Source organism: Sparus aurata, chromosome 24 (assembly GCF_900880675.1).
Source record: "Sparus aurata chromosome 24, fSpaAur1.1, whole genome shotgun sequence".
Lineage (NCBI taxonomy): Eukaryota > Metazoa > Chordata > Actinopteri > Spariformes > Sparidae > Sparus > Sparus aurata.
The window spans coordinates 669686-686484 of record NC_044210.1 but is presented as its reverse complement, the minus strand read 5'-3'; the positions used below and the strand labels follow the sequence as shown (position 1 = coordinate 686484).

Sequence of the window (16799 nt, the reverse complement as noted above, 5' to 3'; positions counted from 1 at the left end):
ACAACACCACACCCTGGCATGTCACGTCACACAGCCACACCCTGGCATGTCACGCCACACAACCACACCCTGGTATGTCACGTCACACCACCACACTCTGGGTCACTCCACCATACTCTGGCATGTCACCTCACACAACCACACTCTGTCATGTCGCTTCACACCACGACACTCTGGGTCACACCACCACACTTTGGCATGTCACGTCATACCACCACACTCTGCCATGTCACGTCACACCACCACACTCTGCCATGTCACGTCACACCAACACACTCTGGCATGGGACGTTAGACCAGCACACTCTGGCATGTCACGTCACACCACCACACTTTGGCATGTCACGTCACACCACCACACTGTGGCATGTCACATCACACCACCAAACTCTGCAATGCCACGTCACTAGAAGCCAGGTGATGATTAAGACGGGTTTCATTTTTAAAAGTCTAGCGTTTATTTTGGGCAAAAAAGTCAAGACCCAACCTTTTGACAGGGTTCATAAAACTCATTCTGTGCCTTAGACAAGATAATAAGGTATGAAGCACCAGAACTGCGCTCCCTGCTGCCGAAAAGAGCCTCCGCACAGTGGGTTGATGCAGCAGGTGGAAAATTTATATTGTTAGTGCTGCTAATCAGTTAGCTCGTTAATGCTTATTAGTTGCTAATAGTAAGAACTCTCCTACATGTGCTTGTATTATTGTTGTATATTGGCTGTTGTGAATTAAGCTGAATGATTCATTTCTATTTCTATGGGTTGTTTACCATTCCTGGTACTGTAAGTGGAACCATGTACCTGCTGTTCTGATAACTGCTTTTTATTCTCTGTTACAGAACCACACAACTTTCATATACCTTCCACACACACATACTCATCTGTCACACTCACACCATCAACCATTCCTAATCAGCAATTGAGAAACTAAAAGGAACTCAAACTAAAAGGACTAAATGGAACTAATTTTAACCCAGCGGCCATAAGTGATTCAGTCCAGTATACAGTCCTTAGAATAAATCTCCACAACACATACGTAACATGTCTTACAACGAGAGGAGGCCACCAGATAACACAGTCACCAGTTAAACCCACTGGGGGATCATGACATTGTGGGAAGACTAGCTATCAGACTGCACATCAATTCTGAATCACGTAAGCAGTATCTATGTGATCTTTAAACCCAAATCATGATTGTGAACTTTAAACATTATAGTTTAACAACAGATCCACTCAGACACATGTCACACTGGTGAAAAGCACCCGTAGAACTGAGTTTTGAGAGCTTAAAAAAATAGTGTTGCCTGTAACGTTGTGTCTGGTTTTCACCATTTTATAGACCTACACTAAGCTTGTCCTTTTTAATTTCAGGTGTATTGTTGATACAGGGCTAAACCAGGGTTTGACAAGAGTTGCCAGTGTCTGATTCTACACCCAAACACAGCAGAGTGGTCGGGGCCTGCAGACCGACCCAGTTACACCTGCAGCGAGCAGACAGAGGAAGAGGAGTGTGAGATCCACGGGGAAAGGAGCAGGAGAAAGAGAACGACAGCTGTCGCCAGCAGACAGGCATTGACTGTCGGACTAATTGAAATGTGAGTTCATACTCTGCCCTAGGGATGTAATGAGATCAAAATCTACAGTATTTGCTGTCATTTCATACCATACATGTTCACAATAATATTGAGACACTTTTGTTATCATGATATCGTGGTATTACCGATACGTTACATCCCTACTCTGCCTCCATTGTGCGAGTAGTGACCCCTGGTCGTGGAAAGTTATTGCGAATGTGTGTAAAAGTACAGTGACTAAAGTCCTCCCACCCCTCCCGACATGACAGCGTAAGAGGCCGGCGCCCAAGGATGGTGTGACAGCAGTGGTGCCAATGACGAGAGTGATGTTGGCCCGAGATGACAGTGAACAGTTGACACACTGCCCCATCGTGTGAGCAACGATCTTAGGACGTAAATGAAGTGGTGTGCATGTATTGGGTTTAGAAGTGCAGTGACTGCCATCTCGTTTCCCCCACAGCTCCCCCAGTCTGCGCCCGACAGAGGACAGTGTAAAAGTGGAAGACCAGCGGTGGTCGTGGAGAATTGGTGTTACCAGGTCACCACAATAACGGACCCCTTCCCCCCAGACCCCATTCTATAATTTCTGTGAATAAATATTGTTTTAAATGCCCTTTACGGTCTCCAAGCACTTTCTTGGTTATCCAAACACATGTCATATACGTAAGCGTAGATGAGAGCCAAGTCAGAGATAAGAGAGACAATGAATGAAATCCCGTGAAATGATGTGCGGTCAATATGACCACTTATGGCCGAAATAGGTAAAACAAATCATATTTTCTTTTCCTTTTCTGTAATTTATATAAAAAATATTCTCAATTAAAATACAGACACTTTTAGAAAAATGGTTAGACGTCTGTAATGTTTGCATTTTGTTATTTACATCACAGATTGATAACTTAATTGTGATAATGTTCAAAGTTATTATTATTATTATTATTATTATCATTATTATTTCACAAACACACAGTAAGTATAACGGTACTGTGCTAGGTATTCTTTTCGTTAGTTCTTTATTGCTTTAGCAATATTGTTGTGGCATTCATGGCAATAAAGCGAATTTGAAATTTATTGAATTAATAAACCTTTAGATTCTTGATTCTTGCCTGTAGACTGATAAGTGTTGTGTGTACAAATGAGCAATACATCCAGATTTCCTGAGATTTGTATTGTCAATGGGAATTTAAATTTAAATATCAGGTGATGTTTTCTTCATAGAAATTATTTTTCGGGCAAACAATTACAATAGAGAGGGAACCGTTGTGTGACAGTGGAGCGGAGGGTCAGTAGCTGGATTTTGCACGCACGGTCAGTATTAGTAGGTGTTTGAGGTTTATTACGTTTGCGGACATTATTACATCGAATGTAATAATGTAACAGCCTTTGCGTGCACACAGTTTGCGTGTGTAGGCAGGGGCCCGTGGTCATGATAATCCCCTCTATGGCTATAAGAGATGGATACACAATCAATTTCATGTAGTTTTTATTTAATAAAAAATACATAGGCTAGGTAGCCTATTATCTAATAAAATAGTCCCACTGTAAAAAAATAACCAAAAAGGCTGCAGGGCGACTGGGTTGTGGGTCAGCATGTCGTCTTCTCCTCTGCTTTAAAAAACAAACAAACAAACAAACAAAAAAAACTGAGCAGCAGTGCTCAATCCACTCATACATTGTTAACTTTCCACAAAGACAAGTTATGTTAAAACGAACGAGCAGAGGGGTCATTCCCCGGCAGATCAGACCCATGGGCCACAGTTTATTTCAGAGTTGTGCGAGTGCGGCTGGAAGTGAGGATTCCAGCACCACGGTTACACCCCGCCTTTCCGAAACCCCGCTGTTCCGAACATAGACTTCAATTCATCGTAATGGCGGGGTTTCCCTTTTTTTCAAAGACCCCGCTATTCCGAAAAGTCTATTGGGGAAACCCCTCCATTCCGAAACCCCCCCACTCCGAACGGACTCAATCAGAAAGGAAACGGAGGCTGCGCATTTATCCTTTTTTCCTTTGTGGGTTCAAACGGATCATGTGGCTGATTAACCGCAAAACAAGCCTACTTCATATTAATGACATGACGCTCATTATGCTTCAGCTGGACAAATGGCTCTGTTGAATTGAAATTACCTTATCATGCTAAATATCCAAAATTGTATGAAAATTGCTCCAATGCGTTATACCGATTTTCGGACATATTCAGACACAGCCTGATATGGGTTCTGAGCAAAGGAATGTCTGTTTTCTCCCCTGGTCTGTTGTCAGCAGGAGCGGGGGCTGCAGGCTCGCGCCTGGGTGAAGTGGGCTCAAGCCAGAGTTCAGCCGCGCTCGACCCGAGCGGGGATAGAAAAAATGTGTATTACTTTTGCTCTGTGGGAGATCTCCCACAACAGAGTGGATGAGAAAGCAAGTGGGACAGATCTGCCTAGCAAACATCAGAACGCAAAGTGCAGCCTTTGTATGTGACCTGGTTCAGCACCCTGGACAGCTGCCTGCGTAACTGGATGTGGGAATTTGATGCATTTGAAGCCGCAACATTTGGTCAGAAACTTCATATAGGCTATAATAACATTGTTTCGAGTTGTAAACAGTTCTGTGAGTGTAAGAAATAACAATCAATTAGGCTATTAGTGTTAGTCCTTCTTCATATAATGTTGTGTTACAGTCGCACAGCTGGAGACCGCTAACAAAGTCAGAGACAAGAGAGACAATGTATGAAATCCCGCGAAATGATGTGCGGTCAATATGACCGCTTATGGCTGAAATAGGTAAAACAAATCACATTTTCTTTTCCTTTTGTGTAATTTATATAAAAACTATTCTCAATTAAAATAGACACTTTTAGAAAAATGGTTAGAAGTCTGTAATGTTTGCATTTTGTTTACATCGCAGATTGACAGCTCAATTGTGATAATGTTCAAAGTTATCATTATTATTATTATTGTTATTATTATTATTATTATTATTATTATTATTATTATTTACTGTGCTAGGTATTATTTTCGTGGTTCTTGGTGCTTGGAGCAATATTGTTGTTGTGGCCAGAGCCGCCTTAACCTAATGTTAGACCCTGGGGCTGAGAGGTTTTGTGGGCCCTCCATCCCCTCGATTCTCATTTAAAAAAAGCGTAATATCTAGGTAATCTACATCACAAAATGCAGTAGTTTCTTTTGAGACATACAACAGTGAATTTTCCCTCTTTGAGCCAGAAATCACCATAAAATTGTTATTAACATATCACTGAGCCCACTTGAGTAGAAACACAATACACTTTATTGAAGAACCACACACAACAACGTATGGTGATAATAAAACCAAAATGTCTGCAAATATGATTTCAAACAATATTATGAAAAACATCACCAACCATCACCTGTCTGCACAAACATTGATAATAACTAATAACGGCATAAGCGAAGAACAGCAACAGATCAAAGTTAGTGACCTGTTCTCCGGCCTCAGTGGGCCTGTGAACCAATCACATGCACCTGCACAGACACACTCCATTCAGCCCCATGGAGAGCAACATGGCCTAATGCCAGGTGCCAAAAAGATGAAACTGAGCAACATTTACAGGAGGTTTGCAGTATAATCTAAAAACACAATTTAATTTGCGGAAACAGAAATATATTCTGTGCTCAATAAATGTATTTGCATGTTTGCTTTTATGCATTTTAAGGTGCAATAATAACCCCTGCACTCTCACAGACTCTTGCTGGCTGCGCTGCAGACCGCTCACTCTTGCTCTCAGTCTCCCCTTCTGTGCGCTCAACTTCGCCTGCACACTGGCTCAAGTTAGCACTGCGTTAACAACAGAAAATCTGAATTTAGCGTCTGATCTCCAAGTCTCCCACTGGGTTGACTTTGTGGCACATTTATATGGCTGTGCCAACTTGAGCGAGTATTCGCCATCATTGCTGCACTCTGACCTCTGCTGCAGCGGCGCAGTTACGCGCGTCTCCAAGCGACACCTCCATCCCGATACAAGTCCAGCAGGCTCCACATTGATATAGTAAATAGCTACCCGCAGTGTCTCCACCTTGCTGAGTCGTTTGTCTTCCAGCTCCTGCGGCAGATGCTTTCTGAGCCACGCGTGGCCTTCGTTTACGCAGCGCACTCGAGCCGCTCCTTTTGCGGATGAACGCAGGCTGAAGGAGTAATCACACACGCCGAGGAGTCAGTGAAAGGAGAAATACGAGAACCGTGTGTAGAGTGAATTCTGGCCGAGTACGGGGTCGAGGTATGCGGTGTCCAGGTGGAAGGGCGGTCCGAGTCGGAGCGCATCCTTGTTGTGCGCTCCGGTGTGGAGAAGTCATGGAGAGCAAGCGTGGACATATGAAACAGGCTCCACTAACACCTCTCTATTAATTAAAAAGGATAGAACATGTTTGCATGGGGTGTGATCCATCATGTTAGCATCTTTACTTTGACCGGACTCCATTTTCGCCCAATAAGCGCGCACTTTTGCATCAGTATTGTTTCCCCTGCGGCCCGGGTCACTGTTACATGGGTCATTTGACTCGTCTCCCCCTGACTGCTTTGCAGCCTGGTCCTCTCTCCGGGACTCGTGTGCTCCCCCCTCCTCCCCCCCTCCACTGCTGCGGGCGGTCCCCTGCTCCTCTCCAGCTACATCCACCTGCGCGGCCTGCGGCTCCTCCGCTCCGTCCGGTGTGTGAGATAGCGAGCTTGGTGCTGGGTCTATCTTCAGCAGCAGCTGGTTTAAAAAAGCGTTGGGATGCTCTTCAGTAATTCTTTTTCGCCCAACTCTTTCTTAATAAGTTTTTTTCTTTTCTGGGCACCACTCTCGTCCTTCCCTGACATTTTCCACTAAATGTCAATCAATCATAGAGGGACACACCCCAAAACTAACTATAGACATTCTGATAGGTCAGCCCACGGGCCATAGGCTATGGGGCCACGTGGGTCACTTTTAATTTGGATCAATCAGCAGCCACGTAACGTGCGATTAGAGAGTGATTGACAGAAAACCTGACAAGTTACAAAACAATATGATCTTTTCAGCTCATTGTGAACCTGGCCCCTGAACGCGTGAGGCCCCTGGGCTTCAGCCCAGGTAAGCCCGTGCATTAAAGCGGCCTTGGTTGTGGCATTCATGCCAATAAAGCGAATTTGAAATGAATTGAATTAATAAACCTTTAGATTCTTGCCTATAGACTGATAAGTGTTGTGTTTACAAATGAGCAATACATCCAGATTTCTTGAGATTTGTACTGTCAAGGGGAATTTACATTTTTCGGGCAAGAGAGAGGGAGCGCAGACGGGGGATCCGTTGTGTGACAGCGGAGCGGAGGGTCAGCAGTTGGATTTTGGACGCACGGTCAGTATTATGAGTAGGTGTTTGAGGTTTATTACGTTTGCGGACATTATTACATTCAATGTAATTGTGTAACAGCCTTTGCGCCCTTGCCTTACAGCGCCTTTGCGTGCGCACAGTTTGCGTGTGTAGGCCCGTGGTCATGATAATCCGTCTATGGCTTTAAGAGATGGATACACAATCAATTTCATGTTTATTGAATCAAAAATACATAGGCAGCCTATTGTCTTCTCCTCTGCTTTTTTTTTTCAAAGACAAACTGAGCAGCAGTGCTCAAACCACTCATACCTTGTTAACCTTCCACAAAGACAAGTTACGTTAAAACGAACGAGCAGAGGGGTAAAAAGATTAGACAAACGTTTAAATGTGTTTGCTGCAAACGAAAATATACTACATAATAAATGAAGATAGTGACATAGGCCTATTAGCAATAAAAAGCAATGAGTTGTGTGAGTGCGGCCGGTGAGCGGACGGCAGTGTTTGATGTTGGAAGTAATGTAAACTTGAAAATCAATTTCGGAAATGCAGTGTTTTGAGGGGAGGGTCGGAACAGCGGTGTTTCGGAGTGGGGCTGTTTCGCAATGGAAGGGTGTGTCGGAATGGAAGGCTGTCCCCTCACTCTGGGGTTAAAATGAATCATGTCATGCAAAAGCCTATATGTCTTTATCTCGCATTGGATCAATTGCACCATCTACTGGATGAAAATGGAACACAGAACAACTACACGTTCATGTACGCAGACTGGTGCGCACGGTGCAGATCAACTTCCGGCTGTGAAGCATCACAATCTGCGAGCGCACGTAGGCTACGTGTGAACGCCTAACAACATTTGTCAAACAGTGACAGACAGACGTGCACACGCTGCTTCATACGTACGCAGCTTTTTGTTACGCGTGAAATACAATATGCACGTAACAACGCACGCACGCACGCATAACAAAATAATCATGCGTGCGTTGCTGCGTGTCTCTCTAATTGTAATGACATCGATTTACCGCCATAACGTGTGACAGAGTTTGCGCACGTCATTTCCGCGTACGCGTAAGCGCGTGATAAAAATGTTCAATCATCTTCATGCGAGCCTTAACACGTGCGTTCGCAAAAAGACGCATGAATGTTACGCGTAATCACTACACGTCGTGTGATTACCGGCATGCAGCAGTCATCACGCGTGAACATGTGTGTGAACGGGGGGCCATTATAAGTCAATGAGGAAACTACATTACACGTCAGGCGCAGCTTGCTGCACAGGCGTCAAAGCAGACGCGAGTGACACGTTCAGTTGATAGGTACACACGCTTTTTGAAACGTTTCTAACGCCATACTGTGGCATGTCATGTCACACCACCACACCACACCCTGGCATGTCACATCACACCAGCACACTCTGGCATGTTAGGTCACTCTGGCATGTCACACAAGTACACTCTGGCATGTCAAGTCACACCACCACACCTTACTCTGGCATGTCACGTCACACAAGTACACTCTGGCATTGCACATCACACCACCAAACTCTGCAATGTCACGACACACAACCACACCCTGGCATGTCACGTCACACCAGGACACTCTGGGATGTCATGTCACACCACCACACTCTGGCATATCTCGTCACTCAACCACACCACACTCTGTCATTTCACATCACACCACCACAATCTGGCATGTCATTTCACACCACCACTTTCAGGCATAGACATATATACATAGACGCCGCATCGACTGTGGAGGGGTGTGCCTACAGCGCCGCCATCTTGGAACAGGGCTAGCAGAGGCAGCGGTGCATCAACTTACAGAGGAAAGAGTTACTTCTTAATCTCAAAGTAGAATTATTTGCTGAATTTTGGACCGATTATCAAACGTATTGATTTGTTAAAAACGTCACACATGGAGCTATGATACAGGGTGCTTGGATATTTTTAAAATGCTGGTTTTACTACCCAAATACAAATTCTACTTAATGTTATCAGCAGACGAGCTTCTGACAGAAGATTTGTGAATGAAAAGATGCCGGTGTTTCGGATTAACACGGGTCCATGTTAACTGGCGACCCTGAGCCGAATGCGTCTGTGGTCACCGTAGTTACAACAGATGTTGAAAACGGGGAGAGAAGACGTAGTTGTCCTCTGATCTGCCTCTTTGTTCAGGTTTTCTCTGTGCAAAACATACCTGATACGTGTTCGGGCTGCTGTTTGATTAAACGTGTCAGTCGCTGACTTATTTCACTTACCAGTGCCTTTGTTAAGGCCAGTGCATTTAATACAGAAATAATGTTCAAAATACGTTGGATTTGTCTTTCACTCACTCCCAACCAGATGAGTGAAATAAGTCAGATCTTCAGAGTTGCTGGTTGTTACGGAGGACGTTGTAAACAGGAAAGGTGAGAGTTGCTCTTCCTGTGAATGTGTATCTCTAATAAACCTTTATTAAAAACACGTACTTGTGTCTTCTCCCTGTCTGAGTAAACATGCATCACATAGAGGAACTATTGAGCCCTTTCGAACAAACAAACACAATTACGGGACTTGAGCTCACATTCACTGAGGGAAAAAAAAAATTCCAGTGTGGCAGTCACTCCACTATGCCAATCAGATCACAGGTGACTCTCGGTATAACCTATTTCACTCCTCACAGCAGACACACAGCCACCTCCTGGTCGCAAAAGGAGGCCAGATCAACTTCTGACCGCAGTGTCTGTTCACCGTGTCTGTAAGTGATGATTTATAACACAAATAAGATTTTCCAAAAGAATATGGTGTTTCTTGGACAGCTGGACAAAGTTCTCCTCTGTGTCCAGCAGCGTGCAACAAAGTCTGAGTTCTCAGGGGAGCCACTCAAAAAAATGGAAAGAATGTGATGGATCCTGTAAGTTCCTGCAAGCTGTTCTGACGGTCTGATATTCAAAAAGGGTAGAGACAGCAGAGCCTATGTCTACAATAATAATAATAATAATAATAATAATGATAGAGATATAATTATAATACTAACAATATAATATGAATATAATAATAATAGCAAAAGCAACAATAATAATATAATTAAGCAATAACAAGAATCATAATATAATGATAATAATAACAAAATAATAATAGCAATAATAATAATACCAGTAATAATGAAAATAATATGATAATAATAGCAATAATAATAATACCGGTAATAATTAAAATAATATGATGATAATATGATAACACAATGATAATGATACGAATAGTATATGTATATATAAATATATATATATATATATATATATATATATATATATATATATATATATATATATATATACATACATACATGTATATATATGTGTGTGTGTGTATATATATGTATTAAAATAATATGATAATATAATAACATAATGATAATGATAGTATAATAACATAATGATGCGAATAGTACCAATATGTATATATGTGTGTGTGTATATATATATATATATTAAAATAATATGATGATAATATAATTATACAATATAATAATATTATAAAATAATAACATGATGATAATGATACGAATAGTATATATATATATATAAAAATATAATGTATATATATGTATATATACATACATGTATATATATGTGTGTGTTTATATATGTATTAAAATAATATAATGATAATATGATAACATAATGATGATTATATATATATATATGTATATATATATATATATATATATATATATATATTTGTCTGTCTGTCATGTATGACGTTTGACAAACAAACCTCGTGAAAATAGCTTGACAACTTAGCGATTTATTATCACTTTTATTGTGTAGAAACACCATTCCTCCATAGCTGTAATGCACTGTAGGAGCGAGTGGGCCTGTTCCAAGATATCCGCCCTGTACGCATGCTGCTCTAGTGGGTGGCAGCTTCCAGGCATGTCACGTCACACCACCAGACTCTGGGTCACACCACCACACTCTGGTTCACTCCACCACACTCTGGGTCACTCCACGACACTCTGGCATTGTCACGTTACACCAGCACACTCTGACATGTCACATCACACAACTACACTCTGGCATGTCACGTCACACCACCACTTTCTGGGTCACACCACCACAATCCAGCATGTCACGTCACACCACCGCACCATACTCTGGCATGTCACATTACACCACAAGATTCTGGCATGTCACACCGCCACATCAAACTCTGACACCACAACATATGTCACACCACCACACTGTGGCATGTCATGTCACACAACCACACCTCGGCATGTCACTTCACACCACCACACTCTGGGTCACACCACCACACTCCATGTGACCCACCATACTCTGGGTCACATGTTACGTGACACTAGCACACTCTTGTATGTCACATCACACCACCACACTCTGCCATGTCAAGTCACACCAGCACACTCTGGCATGTCACGTCACACCACCACACTCTGTGTCACACCACCATACTCTGCCATGTCGTATCACACCACCACACTCTTGCATGTCACATCACACCACTACACTCTAGCTTATCACGTTACACCACCAGATTCCGTCATGTCAAAACACACCATCACACTCTGGCATGTCACAGTACACCATCACAGTCCAGCATGTCACGTCACGCCATCACACTCTGGGTCACACCAACAGACTCTGACATGTCACATCACACCACCACATTCTGGCTTGTCACATGACACAACCGTACACTGGCATGTCACATCACATTACCAATCACTGGCATGTCACGTCACCCAACCGCACCACACTCTGGCATGTCACGTCACACCACGACACTTTGCCATGTCACGTCACACCACCACAACCTGGGTCACACCACCACACTTTTGCATTTCACGGCACACCAACACACTCTGGCATGTAACGTCACACCAGCACAGTCTGACATGTCAGGTCACACCACCGCACTCTGGCATGTCACTTCACACCACCATACTCTGGGTCACACCAACAGACTCTGACATGTCACGTCACACCACCACATTCTGGCATGTCATGTCACACCACCACACTTTGCCATGTCACGTCACACCACCACAACCTGGGTCACACCACCACACTTTTGCATGTCACGTCACACCACCACACTCTGACATGTTACGTCACACTTCCACACTCTGCCATGTTACGTCACACCAGCACACTCTGGCATGTCAAGTCACACCTCCACACTCTGCCATGTCACTTCACACCAACAAACTCTGAAATGTCACGTCACCACACCGCACTCTGACATGTGAAGTCAAACCACCAAACTCTGCAATGTCTAATCACACGACCACATTCTGTCATGTTACGTCACACCACCACACTCTGCAAGGTCGCGTCACACCACCATACTCTGGCATGTCACGTCCGACCACGACACTGTGTCATGTCATGTCACACCACTACACCACACCCTGTCACGTCACATCACACCAGCACACTCTGGCATGTCACGTCACTCTGGCATGTCACACCAGCACACCCTGGTATGTCACATCACACCACCACACTCTGGGTCACACCACCATACTCTGCCATGTCGTTTCACACCACCACACTCTGGCATGTCATGTCACACCACCACACTCAGCAATGTCGTGTCATGACACCATACTCTGGCATGCCACATCACTCCACCACACTCTGACATATCACGTCACACCACCACACTCTGGCATGTCACGTCAGACCACCACACTGTGGCATGTCATGTCACACCAAGACACCATACTGTAATGTCACATCACGCCAGAACCCTCTGGCATGTCACGTAACTCTGGCATGTAACACCAGCTCACCCTGGCATGTCACGTCACACCACCACACTCTCTGTCACACCACCATACTCTGCCATGTCCTATCACACCACCACACTCTCGCATGTCACATCACACCACTACACTCTAGCTTATCACGTTACACCACCAGATTCCGTTATATCACAACACACCATCACACTCTGGCATGTCACAGTACACCATCACACTCCAGCATGTCACGTCACGCCATCACACTCTGCAAGGTCGCGTCACACCACCATACTCTGGCATGTCACGTCAGACCACGACAATGTGTCATGTCATGTCACACCACTACACCACACCCTGTCACGTCACATCAAACCAGCACACTCTGGCATGTCACGTCACTCTGGCATGTCACACCAGCACACCCTGGTATGCCACATCACACCACCACACTCTGGGTCACACCACCATACTCTGCCATGTCGCATCACACCACCACACTCTGGCATGTCACGTCACACCACCACACTCAGCAATGTCGCGTCACACCACCATACTCTGGCATGCCACATCACTCCACCACACTCTGACATATCACGTCACACCACCACACTCTGGCATGTCACGGCAGACCACCACACTGTGGCATGTCATGTCACACCACTACACCACACTGTAATGTCACATCACGCCAGAACCCTCTGGCATGTCACGTAACTCTGGCATGTAACACCAGCTCACCCTAGCATGTCACGTCACACCACCACACTCTGTGTCACACCACCATACTCTGCCATGTCGTATCACACCACCACACTCTTGCATGTCACATCACACCACCACACTCTCGCATGTCACATCACACCACTACACTCTAGCTTATCACGTTACACCACCAGATTCCGTCATGTCAAAACACACCATCACACTCTGGCATGTCACAGTACACCATCACAGTCCAGCATGTCACGTCACGCCATCACACTCTGGGTCACACCAACAGACTCTGACATGTCACATCACACCACCACATTCTGGCTTGTCACATGACACAACCGTACACTGGCATGTCACATCACATTACCAATCCCTGGCATGTCACGTCACTCAACCGCACCACACTCTGGCATGTCACGTCACACCACGACACTTTGCCATGTCACGTCACACCACCACAACCTGGGTCACACCACCACACTTTTGCATTTCACGGCACACCAACACACTCTGGCATGTAACGTCACACCAGCACACTCTGGCATGTCAGGTCACACCACCGCACTCTGGCATGTCACTTCACACCACCATACTCTGGGTCACACCAACAGACTCTGACATGTCACGTCACACCACCACATTCTGGCATGTCATGTCACACCACCACACTTTGCCATGTCACGTCACACCACCACAACCTGGGTCACACCACCACACTTTTGCATGTCACGTCACACCACCACACTCTGACATGTTACGTCACACTTCCACACTCTGCCATGTTACGTCACACCAGCACACTCTGGCATGTCAGGTCACACCACCACACTCTGGCATGTCACTTCACACCACCACACTCTGGGTCACACCACCACACTCTGACATGTCATGTGACACCAGCAAACTCCCCAATGTCACGTCACACGACCATACTCTGTCATGTCACATCACACCAACACACTCTGGCATGTCACGTCACTCTGGCATGTCACACAACCACACTCTGTCATGTCATATCACACCACCACACTGTGGGTCACACCATCACACTCTGACATGTTACGTCACACAACCACATTCTTGCATGTCAAGTGACACCACCAAACTCCTCAATGTCACGTCCCACGACCACACTCTGTCATGTTACATCACACCAACACACTCTAGCATGTCACGTCACTCTGGCATGTCACACAAGCACACTCTGGCATATAACGTTACACCACCAGACTATGTCATGTCACAATACACCATCATAGTCTGGCATGTTACGTTACACCACCACACTCCAGCATGTCGCATCACACCAGCACACTCTGGGTCACACCACCAATCAACGGCAAGTCACGTCACACGACCACACTCTGGCATGTCATTTCACACCACCACACTCTTGCATGTCACACCGCCACATTACATTTTGCCATGTCACGTCACACCACCACAACCTGGGTCACACCACCACACTCTGGCATTTCACGTCACCACACTCTGGGTCACACCACCACACTCTGCCATGTCACGTCACACCAGCACACTCTGGCATGTCACGTCACACCCGCACACTGTGGCATGTCACGTCACATAACCTCACTCTGGCATGTCACATTAGATTCCCAAACATTGGCATGTCACGTCACACCACCACTCTCTGGTTCCCACCACCACACTCCAGCATGTCACATCACACCACCACACCACACTCTGGCATGTCACGTCACACCACCACACTCTGCCATGTCACGTCACACCACCACTGTTGTGCATCTTTTTCTGGGCGATTGGTTGCAGTTAACGGCTTTGCTGCCTGCGATTTTCGAACAGAAAGTCCTTAATCGATCAAGCTTTACTTAATGATACAATTCTAAATAAATGGTAAAACAGTACGTCGTGGTGTGTCTTCTCTCAAATAAACGAATACGCAAGTGATTGTTTAGATTCTTTTAAACTGACTGACAGAACAGCAGACACTATAGGACTACTATTTACTACACCTCTATCGGTAATTGATTTGGAAATGGAAAAGCAGGTAAGAAAATATTCTTTTTAGTTTTCATCCCGCTGTCCTAAAAATTTAATGGCTCATGATTTAATGTGTGAATTTTTTTTTTTTCATCATAGTCAAGTGTACAGAAGAGGTTTTGCAAATAATGCATGGAGATGATGCTCCATTTGACCATTTAATGATGGATTCAATTGAACTGTCATCATGTGAATGAAAGAAATTTTGTTTGGTGATAGCTGATGTGTTTTCTGAATGGATTTACGTTTTTCCTACTGCAAAAACGGATGCTACAGTAGTAGCAAAAGTGCTCCTGGGAACGATTTTGGCAAGATATGGAATTCTCGATAAATGTATCTTGTGATAATGGTACCCATTTAGTAAATAATGCCATAAAACAGATGTCTGACCATTTAGGGATTGATTGCTCCCCCACTCTGCCTATCACCAACAGAGTAGGGGAGCTGTAGAACAAGGAAATGTCACTATTAAAACGAAGTGTGTGAAGAAAACCTTGGTCAAAAACTCATGGTGCTCATGTGTATAAGGGGACGAGGGAAAGCTAACACAGGTTTGTCCTTGCATGAGATCATCATGAATACAGGGATGTCATCCCCAGGGGGGAAGAATTTGGTGATTCTATGTTGAATTATTGATTATTAATTTCTCTAACTCTTTAAAGTCTGGCCATGCACAGGTAAAAGCAGCCCTAACAGTACCATTCCAAGAATCATTGGATTCTTTTCAACCAAGAGATTGGGTGGTGGTGAAGGACTGCAACTGGACAAGTCCCCCTCATTTCCTGTGTCAGTGCCCTCTGTCTCCTGCACTTTTTACAGCCATTACAACAATTCAATTCATTTCTAACACTTGGAAACGCATTTTTCCAAGCCGCCTCTAAACGCACCATGAGCAGACAGAGCCAGGCGGCAAACACCGCTGTTATGTTGTGATTTGAATCACACAGATATCGATTCAGATCTGTTTTAACCATGTTCAGCAAACCAGCCAAGAGGCAAAAAACTTTACTCTGTTTTTTTCCCAACAAACTGTGTAAGCTGAGTAATGCTGCTGCATGTAGATAATGTTTAGCTAAATGATGACTAATTAATAGATGTCAGTATATCAAGTTAAGCTAGTTTACAATTGTAAACTGTTACCTATGTTAAATCCCTTGTATTTGGGTTCCTTTGACTATGTTGCTTTTGCAGTAGTTTAAAATACATGAATTTGCTGATTATTATTTTGATTGAATGATTACATTAATGTTCTTATTTGATGAATAAATCAGACGTTAGGCTACTCAAAAGTCACTCAGTACTTGAGTAGTTTTTTCACCAAATACTTTTTTAGTCTTACTCAAGTAATTATTTGGATGACTACTTTTTACTTCTACATAAGTAATATTGTTCTAAAGTAACAATACTCTTACTTGACTACAATTTTTGGCTACCTACCCC

General features: G+C 44.2%; 1 long non-coding RNA gene across 1 annotated transcript; it reads left to right on the top strand.

The window, feature by feature from the left end:
* Positions 1-1005: 1005 nt before the first annotated feature.
* Positions 1006-2201, top strand: LOC115577279 (uncharacterized). Its single transcript, XR_003983078.1, has 3 exons — positions 1006-1150; positions 1367-1590; positions 1839-2201. It is a non-coding gene; the product is annotated as an uncharacterized LOC115577279 (long non-coding RNA).
* Positions 2202-16799: the final 14598 nt, after the last annotated feature.